The sequence below is a fragment of the Bombus flavifrons genome, chromosome 1 (genome assembly GCF_040668555.2).
Source record: "Bombus flavifrons isolate JBK064 chromosome 1, iyBomFlav1_principal, whole genome shotgun sequence".
In the NCBI taxonomy this organism is placed as follows: Eukaryota; Metazoa; Arthropoda; class Insecta; order Hymenoptera; family Apidae; genus Bombus; species Bombus flavifrons.
In genome coordinates, this window is record NC_138442.1 from 10,932,591 (window position 1) to 10,946,465 (window position 13,875).

The 13,875-nt window shown below is 44.2% G+C and overlaps 1 long non-coding RNA gene across 1 annotated transcript in view; it reads left to right on the forward strand.

Annotated features, from left to right (window-relative positions):
* LOC138184803 (uncharacterized) overlaps window positions 1–13,573 on the forward strand; it is a 34,010-nt gene extending 20,437 nt beyond the window's left edge. Inside the window, exon 4 of the long non-coding RNA XR_011174417.1 lies at window positions 13,268–13,573. This is a non-coding gene — a long non-coding RNA (uncharacterized LOC138184803). The remainder of the gene's footprint in view (window positions 1–13,267) is intronic.
* Window positions 13,574–13,875: the final 302 nt, after the last annotated feature.

The following is a 13,875-nucleotide window of genomic DNA, read 5'->3' on the forward strand; positions in this document are numbered from 1 at the left end:
TTTCACGACGCGTCACGGGCATCGTTCGCGGCCTAACGGGTCCGCGTACGCATAATGAATGGCCCGGCCGTTATAACCGAGAGCATAATGGACCTTGACCGAATAAATTAGCGCCTGAAAGTTATCAAATTCGTCACGCCGCGAAAGAGTAGCTAATAACGGGTAATAACGTTGGGTAACACGCCTGTCGCAAGTCCGTCCCACGTCTTTGAGCCACGAAGATGCAAGCGTCATTCGCGATACGATCGATCCAGGCAAAAAGCGTAATGATATCGAACATTCTGGGTCGATATGATTCAGGTCACTCGGTGGGGGGAGGATTGTGATCATTCTTCTCACATAGACTCGCGACTGGAATGCTGCTAAGAACGTATGTACGTAGTTTCTTAATTGAAGTTGCGAAAATTAATTACATTGTAATTCTTTCCAATAATCGTTACTCCAACACTGGTGCAACTTTATCTCTACTTTTACGAATAGGAATACAAACTCACGATTTTATCAAAATACAAGAATAGAGATAATTCTAGAGATTCTAACTCCTAGAGATAATTTTCATGATGAAAAGCTTCGAATCCGACGGAGAGAATCCCGTGTACCGTAAGAGGGATGCATTACGAGTTCAAAACACCTGAACCATGAAGCAACAAGTAATAGCACGATCAATGAATGGGATCTCACTATGGTCCGACACGAGTTCGCTTCCTGCTTTCACCTCGTCCCTCTCGGTTCTCCATCGCACGGTAAAAGATACTCACTGCCGAGGACCACATGAAACGTGGAATTCTGCCGTCTCCCTTCGCGTTATAAGGATTCGACGATTCTGGACAACTGTACACACCTACGTACTTTCTCTTAACGACCGTTTCGCATACTCCACAAGAAACCAGTCTAACCGAACCGCGTGCACCGTCAGGGCTTCGTGGGAGAACCTAATAACGAGTCAAGATGAACACGAGGAAGAACCAAGAGGGAACGATGAAACCCTGCATGCCGGATTATATAAAGGCCATCGTTTAGGGTTTACGGAGAGAAAGATAACGGAATCGTCAGTGGAACGTGGCCCCGAGTACCGAAAGTAATGCGCGAGCGCCGTTCTCTGGAACGGTGCCGTATTTTCTAACGGCACTGCTCGCAACAAGTGCACGAGGGCGTCACGGGGTCGGGCCCTTGACAGGAACCGAGCTCGACCAGCTCGCGAACGATCAAAGAAGAAAAAGAAAGAAGGAAAAAGGAGGAAAAGGAGCAACACGATGGCGACCGATCGATTCACCCTCGTCGATACTAATTCGACTCCCCGTTAACAGGCCTGACGTTAACACGGTTCACTTGATCGGGACAACCGGTCGACTCGTCTTTTTTCCCCTCATCCACCTCGTCATCCACGACCGGCAAGATGCTATCGATGCCTGGTATCGACTGCCACGCTCGCCACGAGTCCTTGAACCAGTGGAAGAAGAGAAGGTGGAAGGTGGAGGTGCGTGCAGCACGCAGCGAGAAAACCTGCGTTATAACGAACGCACGATCCATCTTGATTTCTTCGGTTCCTTTCACTTTCGACAGTCTCTTCGGTTCTCTTACCCGTAGCTAAGCATATCGCGAAGAAGAGAGAGATGGAGTGGTAAGGGAGAAGAAGACAGCAATGGAGGAGGCAGAGAGAGAGAGAGAGAGAATAAGGATATCACAGATTCGATACGTGAGATGGATCCTGTGGAATTGTTTATACACTCAAACTTAAAACATTTTTTATTTGTTAAGATAACAGTTTAAGATACAGCCTAAAAGGAAAAGGAAAACAAGACGAATTATTTGAGATCGTTGCGTTATTTGTATTCTTACGTGATGAGATAGCTGACTCGTTGTGAAGTTCGGTTTATTCATTTGCAAATAACGAAGGGGAAACAAAATACCGGTTAAGAGACGAAAAAACCGATGTAAGACAAACGTTAAATGAATTCTTTGGAGTGGACCGATCGACCTGTTGAACAAGAACGCGTTCGATTTCGACGGAGAATACACCACCACGTGATGCTTCGCCCATTCGTCTCGGTTTGAATTCAATTCGCCGCTTCCGTTCCGTGCGTGACCGACGCGCATCGGGAAATCCCGATTCGACGTGCTCGTTAAAATTATTCCATTATAATTCGAACGCTCGTCGGATTTCTGTACGAAAGGAAACGCGAACAGAGTACAGAAATCTTGGCAGAATCGCGTGAAATTTGCATGCGCAACAGGTGTTGAAATTCGATCGTCAAATATCACTTTGATCTTGGTAAATGATTTTTATTCGATAATGATTTATCTTCGTCACTGATCAAACAATCTATTTCCCAAATTTCTATTCGTAAATTCACAAATTCGAATACTTCTACATTCTAAGAAACACGTAATTTACAATATCCAAAGTTTTCTTACCTCCAACTACCAAGTATATAAAAAAACATAATGTAAGTTCTCCGCCCGTACATTGTTCAAACTTCAAAACCGAAAAAAGTTATCTCTTACAAATCACAGACCTTGCTATCGAGCGGACAAACCCGATTTCCGATAGAAATCCAGCTCTGAGCGAAGAAGGATAACGATCGCGGCGATAACAGCGTTCATTACGACAATACCTGTCGTTACGAGCCAGAGCTAGTCCAGGAGAGGTCTTTTGCTTAAGGCGTGCTCTCGCAGTTTCTTGCTCGACCCCTTCTCGTTCGTTCCCTCGGAATCGATTTACGAGCAAACGCGTGTACACGGCGCATTGCGTCAGTCCCGCTGAACAGCGGCGTGGCGGCACACCATTACATCGAAGAGAAGCCCGCGAAACCTCGGCGCAGCGCCACTTGAACGGCACGTGTGCACACGCACACGCGCACACCACACATCGCCGCTTAGACACGCTTCGTACAACGCTAGCGTGCACGCGTGCGCACAACTAGACGGGAGGCAAGTGGCCTTACAAGGACGTGCCGCGACACGTACGGTCTGCAACAGCACGAATGCACCGCCGCTAACGCCACTGCGCATAGTCGATTTACATGAACACCGGTGCGCATGCGCGCTCGCTACCGCCTACCCGGCACGCGCACATGCGCGCTGACTCCACGCTACCTGCGATGCCTATCTGACACCGCTTCTGAAGACCGGAGGAAGTCATCTGTTGCGATGCGTTGCTCCTTTTTTCGTATTAAACGTTGCCCTTTTTTTCTTCCCTACAACTTTTCCATGCACTTTTTATTCGTTTAATGGGCTCGTGTTTTTAAGTAATTTACCAAGTTATCAATGGAGAGATTAATTAAGGAAATTGAAATTAATTATAGCTGGTGATGGTGCACGAACCGAGCAAAATCAATTAGTTTATAAAAATGAAAAAAATGGTATTCGTATGAGGCGACGTTTAAATTATACGACAATCCCGTTGGTAGAAGAACGTTCACATTTATTATACTCCCAACCGTAATAAAAACTTTTTCACTTTTCCACGCATGGACCATTCAGACAATTCGAGCAGGAAGGCCGCCGGCGATTAATAAACTGGCCAATCCCGCGTGAATCAGCGTGTCCGTTGCACGGCTCGTCTCAGAGACGCGAATAATGAAGACTTTTCTCTTTAAATGCATTTTAACTACTGTGCACCTTTCTCTCCAGAGAAGGGAGAAAGAAGCAGAAACCAGCAGGCTTTAAATGAACCGTATAATCGGTCCGTTGAACGATGCATCGTGCGATAGCGTTTTCGTGTCGTGGCGACGATAAGTTAGAATTTTCGTTCCGATTTCGATCCATGTAACGGACATTGGGATTCGCGATTCGAAATTACGTAAATTGCACTGAGCTAGTTATACGAGAGCAGAAACGATTTATATCGCGAAATTACTACCCCGTAGCGGCACAATACAATGTGATAAATTAAACGCTGTACGCAGCTACAGGGATTGGCAACACTTGTGAAAGGACGAATGGTAATTCGAACGTTACGCGTTATCGGCGCAATCGGAACCGTACAGCTCTTGTCTGTTTCTGTCCCTCAGGCTTTCCTGGTTTTCCAAGGGAAAGCGGCGGGTAATTATTAATGTTTCGCCGTTTCGCCAACATCGTGCAGCATCGAGAGCAACGTGCAATTCAGAGCTACTGTTCGTGTTCGGAACGGTGGTTGCGCGCAGATGCAGAAAAACGGTAGCTCGCGTGAAATAGTTAGTAAATGTTCCGACGGTAGAATTATAGGGCTATTGAACCTTCGATGCTAATAAAGTCGATCGGAATAATGGTTCAACTACCCGAGACTTTGCACGCTCGAGTTTCGATTCGAATTGGTAATGTAGAATATATTCAGGTTTTTGTTTCAATTTACAGTTTGTGAATTTCAGTTAGAATTATCATTGAATATCAGGAAATCTTTAAATCGCAATAAGTGCAATGCGGCGCCTTTCGTTTTAAAACTTGCCATCATGTTTTTAAGCGAATCGATTTTTGTTCAGAGAAATTTACACCTATGCGGCTCACTATTTTTTATTTCAAAACACACCTCTCGCGAACGCGTTTGCTCGTTATGTCTTCGTTACGCAAACACGAAAATCAGCTTGAAAACCATTAATTTGTTTCATTCGCCGTATCCTACTACGTTCACCAAACGGTTTCCCTCATTTTATGCCCGGAACGTTTAAACAAAGTCAAGCATTCCTGCGCTGAATTTCACAAACGCGCAGGCGTACTCGCATACTCGACAAAGGAATTCTATGCATGTCAATACTCTTCTCGAACGAACGGTGAAAGTATCCAAAGTTTCGCGAACCTTTCATCATTGATGACGTTCACCGTGCTCGCGTACATCGATGTTTGCACAACTGTACTTTATCAACGAAAGGGAGATTGATGTAAAAATGTACTAACTTCTTCTTTTGCCATTCGTTAAAATTTATCTTAATTTTATTATCTTAATTTTATCTTAATTTATCTTAATTTTCATTAATCTTTGCACATACGAAGTATAAGACTGTCGTCTTTAAAAAAAAGGTCGTTCGCAATGTTCGATGTTATTTCAGTATGAATCAGATTATTTCACGCGATGGACAGACGCGATGTTGCGATTCGATGACCATTTCTGAAAAAAAAGATAGATTGTACAAAAAATATAATAGCTTTGTAAGGGAAATGATAGGATTCTCTGTACGTCGATCAGAAATTTCCTTTCCAGTTATACACTTGAAAACACTGCCGGCCCGTTAAGGTATTCACGATACCAGAATCAGATGTGAAATTGACGGTTACAGAAAACAGAGTAGCTGGTTGCGAGGTCCAAAATGCACTTACGTCCTCTTATTAATGCGTCGCCGAGACGTTAATGTTGAAAATAATGCTTTTTCTAGCGAGGCTGATCTGACACAGGCAAGTATGGGTATAGCAACAGCTATAAATATCTCGTCGAGCGCCGAAAAACGAGCAAACACGCATCCCTTATTATATGCACGTCGATATCCCGTGCAGTTTTGTTTCTGTGTTCACCGATCGTTATCTGACTCATCATTACCATTATCATTATTACTCGTCTATCGATATCCGCGCTTAAAAACTGTACCTTCGATCCTGACTCGATCCATTATCACCGAAGCCACTTGTCAGACATGGGCCACCCTGTCGCTATTTCATATGTCCAGTATCGAACTTATTCGATTTATCCCGCCGCAGCGTGAAGGTTCGTTCGAAAGTAAGGCTGCACGCTGTAAGGTTGTTTAACTTTACGTAAAACTTTTCATTTTGAAGTTTTATTCGACTGAATGGCGCGAAACGAGACTAAAGAGAATTTAATTAACAAATTTTTTATCCTATTTTGCAATTGTCTCTCTTAATAAATCGCGTAATTTTAATTAATCACGGACCTTTTGTGTTTCACGTGCATTTAGATTTATCTAGATTTTTTTCTATCAATATCGAGTTACGTAAAGTATCGCGACATCTACGAGCAATTACACCGGCCATGGTGCTTCTGGTATCGCTCAAAATCGCATTTAAGTCTAATGGCGAACGGCTGACCGTGATTAGGGGGCATTACCGGGTAACGTCGACGCCAGGGCCACCCACGAACCTCAATCAACCTGGAGCAGAAGTACCGGCCACTGCCCCCTTCACATTCTCCGTCGCAATTCTATAGCGGCCTCGAAAAACCATATACTCTGCGCTAAACCACGACAATTGTCACGGTACCGTATATCCTGTACATGATATTTCATGTTTGTTAGTACGCAAACAAGATCATTTTGTATTTGTTTGTATAATTCCAATATTTCTATTTCTTACTACATAATAACAACAACAGTGGAAAATGGCTACTCCAAGCCGAATTTTCAAATTTTCGAACATCTCATCGATCTAACCCTAATATTCAAATCTCTTGAATATGTCGTGCTAAACTCTTGAAATTCAAAATCGTTAAGATAGGTCAAGGTGTCAGAACCCGAGATACCTCGGATACGATCCGCGAAATCTGGGCAAGTTCCAACAGTGTTCTTCGAGTTTAGTTAGATTCCAACTGGATTTCTCACATCTCAGTGAACTGGTCGAGTCTTTCTTGCTTAAGCTTCTAGTGTCTTCGACCGAATCCTTTGAGATAGAGGTGTCAGGATTTGAATCTTCCGAATACTCGAGTCTTTTGACTACAATATCGTTCTAACCAGGCTCCTCAGATCTGTTTCAATTGCATCCAGGAATCAAGATCCAAGAACCTTCATTTTTAATATCACAAAAATTCCATAGCTGGTATACGTTATCGATATTGCTCATCGTTCTTCGCCAGGTTAGCTGACTTAAAAGTTGAAATACTTTTTTAAACCGTATCTAGATTCATCTATGACCCTTGTAACCGCATTCCGGGTACCATACCCAATATCGTGGAGATGGACGCAAGTATTCGCAGATCGGTGGAGCCGCATGCAGTCACGCACGCCAGCCAGTTGCCAGGTAATCCGAGACAAGGCGAGTCGCGAGACGCTCGGTTCGCGTACACAGCATCGCAGGTGGTGAAGCTGCGCGAAATTGAAATTGATTCCGCATCGGTAATAAGCGGCTCCCTGCAGCACAGGGTTCCGTGCGTTACAAGTACACGCCTCGGGGTCGTCCGGCACTTCACGCCGTGCTGGCTGGCTCACAAGAACATATCAGACACGTTCGTGTGCGGACGCGTATACCTGCGTCCGTCTAACGAGCCGATCGATGCTCCTCTTCGTGCCTCGTTTCCCGCTGCTCGATCCACCTTGCGTCATTCATAAGTATCGAACTCGCGTCGATCGCTTCGTGGCTCTACTTTAACGTATGCATACGTTGTTTCAATGTCTATGGAATATTCCAAGATGAAGATAATTTTAGAAATGTGCGAATTCGATAGTCCGCTCGTAAGTATCTTCAAAACGCTTAGGAACAACGTACGAAAATGAGAACGATTAAATATTTAGTAAATATTGAGTGAAACGAGCAGTCGTAAATAGAAGGTTGAAACATCAAATGTATTTTCTACGTGAAATTCTTCCTGGTCAATAGATCGTAGATACTCGTACAATTTTATATCTTGGTAAATATGAGAAGAGCTAGCTAAATGGAAAATTATTTCATCTATTAGACGTTACAACAAACTGAAGCTTTACTTCTTAGGATATCTTTGCTTATTTCATCCGCCGTTGCATCTTTAAATTTCCCATAAGAAGTCTACCGATTAGTCTCTCGATATTATCTCCATTTGTCCAATTTCGCGTTATAACTTTTGCATCTAAAGTACAGACATTTATAATTTGTGCGTCATCTACTTATACTTCGATATACTTGTCAACTAGCCAACTGAAAATCCACGTCCATGCTGAACAAACAAAAGACAAACAAAACAAAGGACTTTGTAACTCACGGCGAACAGAGTGGCGCATCCCGAATAGCGGCATGTGAAAAAGCTGGCCTCGTCGGTGGCGTCTGAGAAAGTCGTCCACGACGGACAAGATGCGTTCCCACGGGGGAGAGGAGGCAGCCTCGGTAAACCATTAACTTCGAAATGTTCGATTTACGGTCGGTTTCTCTCGCGTTTCAACTTTACGCGTGCGAACAATGGCCGCCCACGCCAGGCATTATATTTATTCGCCAGTCCACCGGTGTACATATAAGTACTCCTCCCGCGTCGCACGCGTCCACGTTACACAGACACGCCGCATCCCTGCGTGTATACAGCGTGGCGTGCATATATCTCCTTCGCTTCCTCTCCGCGGCCATAAACTGTCGGAGCACCTTTCTTGCCAGGACACGCCAGAAGCGAAACAGAAAGGACATGCGCGTCGACCACCACGCCGAGCACGTCAGTGTCGCGCGATGTCGAGGCTTCGGAACAGACCACTTTTACCTGCACCGCCCGGGTACTTTGTGCACGAAAAGGAATACAAGGTGGCAAGTATGAATAACGAATCGGGAACACGATGGATGAAAATGAAGAGTGACGCATATCGATAACGTAAAATGTTCTTTCAAGTAATACACTTTGCGTAGATACGTATAGTTTTTAGAATATTCAAGTAAAATAGTTCGAAATAAAAATGGAAATCTGATGTGGACGTTTATAGTGAGTGACTAAATTCTGAATATCAGAGATACGTATGTATATGTAACATCTAAAGACCTGAGAGCTTGAGATTAGAATGTTAAAGAAGGGATCGTGGATCATCCAATGTTTTAGGTGAATTTTACGTACGAACGTGTCGTAGGAATGTCTTTGTACTTTGCGTGGACTAAGAGAAAAGATTGTACCATGAGGAGAGAGAGAATGTGCAAATGTAGGTATGAATAAACGTACATATTTTGAAGAAGATACGTCACGGGGCGATGTTTGAACAGAACTGAAAGTGAAAATTAATGTACCTCGTTGAATAATTTTTAGTAGCGAAATTATCTTGTATTGTTTCATACTATCGAGTAGAATAGGTATAATATATAAATCTTCGTCGATAATTTATATCAATATATTTATAATGGAAGAATTTCTTGTTTAGAAATTTGCTAAAAATGAATGGAATTTGGAACAACGTAGAGATATTCAAACCAATACATATTGAATGACGAATGGACATTAGAACGATTCTTAGAAACCAAAATACAAAGCTTGAAATCGTGGTTTCAACGATGAAATAAATTTTCGTTGGCGAAACGTCTCGCTGCGCGACCCGTGTGTTTCTGGCGATGCGGCGGCGCGAGAACGGCCAAAACGCCCCCGTTTCATTGTCTAACGCCACAACGGAATACAATACTCGTGGCTGCCTAACATGAATAAATGTATTTACGATTTGACGTAGGTGTGCCCGCATACCCGGCCCCGGCAAAAAATCGAAACGAGCCCGTGGTCGGAGTCCGCGGTCGGATCGGTTCGCCATCCTCCTCTTCGTTCTCCGCTTCGTTCGAGGAAACGCACGGCCACAGGTGGAGGATGAATTCCACGGGGAAAGAAAAAAGAAGTTCGGTATCGACAGCTCGCGATCCTTTTGATCTCGCATAATTGCTCTTAATCGTCCTACGTCCACTTTCGATCCGAGATATCTCGGCAAAACGTGATTATATTACTAAAAATGAAAACTCGTCAGGTTGCTTCGTGAAAGAGTTGCGAGATTGCAGTAAACGTTTTGATAAATATTCGTCGACTTTGTAACATAAATTCAAATAGATGCGAATTCTTATTATCATTCGACACACAATTCAATACAGAATTGGCTATATACGCCCACACTATTATTCTAGTTGACAGCACAAAACAACGTAAGATAATTTTATTATACGATTACTCGACGACACAATATAGCTTTCGCTCTTACTCTCAATTCAGTTGCTCGCTATCGTTCGTATCAAACGGCTGATTCCACAATTTAACTTTCTTGAAGTACAGAAATCTCATGTTTGTAAATTCAAATAAATCAAATAAATTGAGTGTGACGGGCATTAGAATATTACGATTCAAGCCAATGACACTTCTCTAACTTTTATAATTAACAATAAATATTCGAATGAAGCGTAGTTCTCATAATAAAGAGCATAGAAATCGAACTTCTCTCTGTGCTTCCTACGCAAAATCACAACGCAACGAATATATGTATGTGGAAATACGCAGAAGAAGGAAGTTACCTCGGGATATCCGTAGTTTCGCAACCGGGCTGCCGAGACGATCGATGTGCGGGACGTTTAATTGGCAATTATTTGTTGAAGCAGCGAGACCGACACCATAAAGCATTGTAAATCGACGAAGAATAAATCCTCCCTTCGCTGGGACGAATGCCGACGATTCACGGGTGAAATACGTTCGAGCTACGCCGACCTAACTGCGAATCCTCTTCTTCAGCGAGTGTTTGAGCGCGTGCGGGCGTAGACACGCTCGAAGAGGTGCATTCTGTTTTCGTTTATATGTAATTCAGGCTATGAATCGCGAGAGAAATGGAAAATGATTTCAGATGGAAGAGAAAGTTCGATATTCGGTTCTCGTCCTGGGATTTTACGTTCCCGGAAAAGGATTCGTGGTGTGATGAATAAAACAGGGACCATCGACGCTCGAGGGCAAAGAACCAGTGCGAGAGGCGAGCCTTCAGAATACGTCCACGAGTTTAGAATGTGGGGATGGATATTTCTGGGAAGGAAGAATATTTTGGAAATCTAGTTGAAGTAGGATCGCTTGTTACGTAGTCTCGTGGAAGTTGCATGAGTAGCTACTTACAAATATTCTAGAGAAGATATCGAGAATAAGTTTAGAATGGAATCATAAGTATTTCAAGTAAAATAATTTTGGAATTCCTGTACCTTAGGAAATCTCTTCGACCATACCTTTGTCGAAGCTGGAAAATTAATATTCGTATTTGTACTATTGGTATGAAATTGACCGAAAAAGTTAGCAAAAGATTCGTTCGAGATACGACTCGAAGAATGACTCTACATTTCCAAGAATTAAGTATTAGATATATTAAACCACTAAATAACGTTAAAACTTTCCACTTTGTTTTCTGTTGTCGTTATCTCAAAATAAGAAATCATCGACTTTTCGTATCGCGAATCTAACAGTTCCAAATGACATAACAGTACCTAGGCTATCTCGTAGTCAAACATGGCGAACGGTTTCCCACTTCCGTCGATCCGCGCGTGCACGCATTGCAAAACCGCGCGACAAAACCGTGCAACAGGTCGGCTACTTTATTTGTAAATAAGAATCCTATCGACGACCACGGTAATTATAATGACCAATCGGGAACAACAAACAGGCTGGACGTATCTGCGACGAGCACGGCGAGCGTCTCCCATCGAGTCGAACGTGGAGAGAAAAAAGAGCAGTCGAGAAGCGTGTAACAGGTCGATTGGAACGGACGAGGAGAGCGTTATTAGTTTTGCGCGATTTAGCAATAAATCCCGGCAATTCCACGTCTCGCTCGCTCGACACGTTGCTTTTTATTCGTGCTCGCGCTCTACGCTCTTCTCGATCCGCTTCTCACCGGCGTAGACAGTAATTAATGGGAAAATCCTAGCCGATAGACTGAGGCCTTCCTCTCTGTCTCTTCGATGGAGTTACGAGCGCAGAAATAACGCTTTTTCTCGCACCGGTATCGCCGGTTATATATCGTTTGTTTCATCGAATATCATGAGCGAAAACTTGGAAACTTTGTATGGAAGTGTTCTATAAACTGCGAATTTCGCGGAGTATTGTCTCGTTTTGTCATTGAATGATTATATAGGTATATATAAATTTGTATTACGAGCACTGATTCAAACGATAATACCAGGACAAGGAAGAAAACGCGAAATGGAACAGCGATGGTCGAGAAACAAAGTAACGCTTTCCCCCGGGGACAATAAACTCTCTCGAAGAGAGGATACGGTTTACTGGACCGAGACTCGGGTCGAGAAACAAGCACCTTCCTTTTGCCAGTCGACTGCGTTAACCAATCGAACTGCCAACTTGTATACGAACTTTTGATTCTACCGATCGCACCCACCATCTGCGGCTTAGATTATCTACACCATCGCGCCGTATAATCTACGATCCTTTCGACTATATCGCGGAACAGTTGCTACAGTCTATACGACGATCCACGAAAGAAAATCAACCTAACCGAAATCATATAAAAGATGGAAACATAAAAACAAATATAACGATGAAACAGTCGTAAAAATAGAATATCCATCCACGTCACGATACGATCGATTCCTCTGTCTCAATCTATCGATTTACCAGCCCAGAAAGCAAGAAGCATCCGGAAATGACGCGGAACGGTAACGAGATTCACGTAGCATGGTCATGGTGGTACCGATCGATCGGCCACCGTAAACGTTCTCCAACCGCGTCCTCGAAACGCGGCGAGGAAAAACGCGACCGTTTCTTTGCCGGTGGTGGCCGTTTCTTGTCTATAGGCTCGCGGTTGTAAAGTCGAGTTAAACCGCGCGACGCACGAGAACCGCGGACTCACCGGCGAGAGCAATACGGGCTTTCCCTAAAGGGTTATTACGAATATTGCCAGCGGTATTCCCGATAGACACGAGGGCCTTTCTTCTCTAACTCCAGGGGATTTCTTGCCGCGCCGTTGTCATCATAGTGGCTCAGCGGCGGTTTACGGAGCAGTCGGTACGACGGCAAGAAGCGGGCGCGTACGAACGCAAAAGCGTTTAGGGCCGTTGATAGAGCGAGCGATGTTTTATAGATTGGCCAAGGCCTGGCCATTTTAGGCGACCACCTTACGACGCGAACGTTCAGCTCCACATCTGGAGAAAATCAGCAAGCGACCGCGCGCCAACCAACGTGCACCGAGTGGCTCGGGACATTCCGCCGCGGCTCAATAAATGTCGCAGGGTTTGACACACTCCTAATGGGATAGCCAACCAACCAGGCAATAGCCGTCGATGCGTGTGCGTGCACCTATCTACTCCACGCACTTGATGGTCGATCGCAGGAGCGTATCAAGTCACCTGTTTCGTAGAGTTAGATTTTTGGAAATCTGCCATGTTCTACTTTTGGTCGATTAAACTCCTGTACGTTGGTTTGCAATTGAGACGATTCGGTTGGAAGTTTTATTTGTAGCGAGTAGGATAGTAACGTGATCGGTATATTTAATTATACATTTCAAGGCCGAGGTAGAACCTCGCAAAAGACTTCGCTGTTCGGTTAAATAAATATCGTCGATAGCGATATACTAAAATCAAATCTTACTTTCTTACTTTACTGGAAAATTATATGTGCAAGTGTACCGTATATTCTTTTATCATCGATTTCATACGCGTAACAGTATCTTTGTAACCTCAGGAACTACCCCTCGGAGACGCCACTGAATTTCCCCAGCCAGAACCAGGAAAGAGTGCACACAACGTCGATCAGAGTCCCCATGGGGCGATTCAGAACAGCGGTCGGAGTAAACGGAAGCGCTGACAGGTATCCCGCGGACGTAGAACCTGGCGTGCCCTTAGCCGATCGGTCGTAAGTAAACCTAATCGAAGCGTACAGTCTCGCGAGAGGGGGCAATGCCAACTTGCCAAATAGAGAATCCAGTCTCGACGTAGGCGGTCCTCGCTCAAGCACCGTCGTTGACGCTGTTCGATCTACGCGGAAGGAATTATCGTCGTTCGGCTCTCTACAACCTCCATGACGATCGTTTGGCGCGATCGATCGTACGACGATCGATTTACATACATGCTTGCCACGAGATGATCGATCGACTCGTCGCGTCGCCGAAGAAACGTCGAAAATGCTGCTTTCTCGCGGTGGGTATCGGTTCGTTTCTCGATAAAAGTCCCCGACCACGATCGGGTACAACCTGTTAGCAGCGCCGTAGCCGCGCGAAAAATTGGCGAATCCTCAGATTAATATCGCCAGCTGGCAAATATTTAAAGCGGCTGAGCGCAGGATCGTGTTGC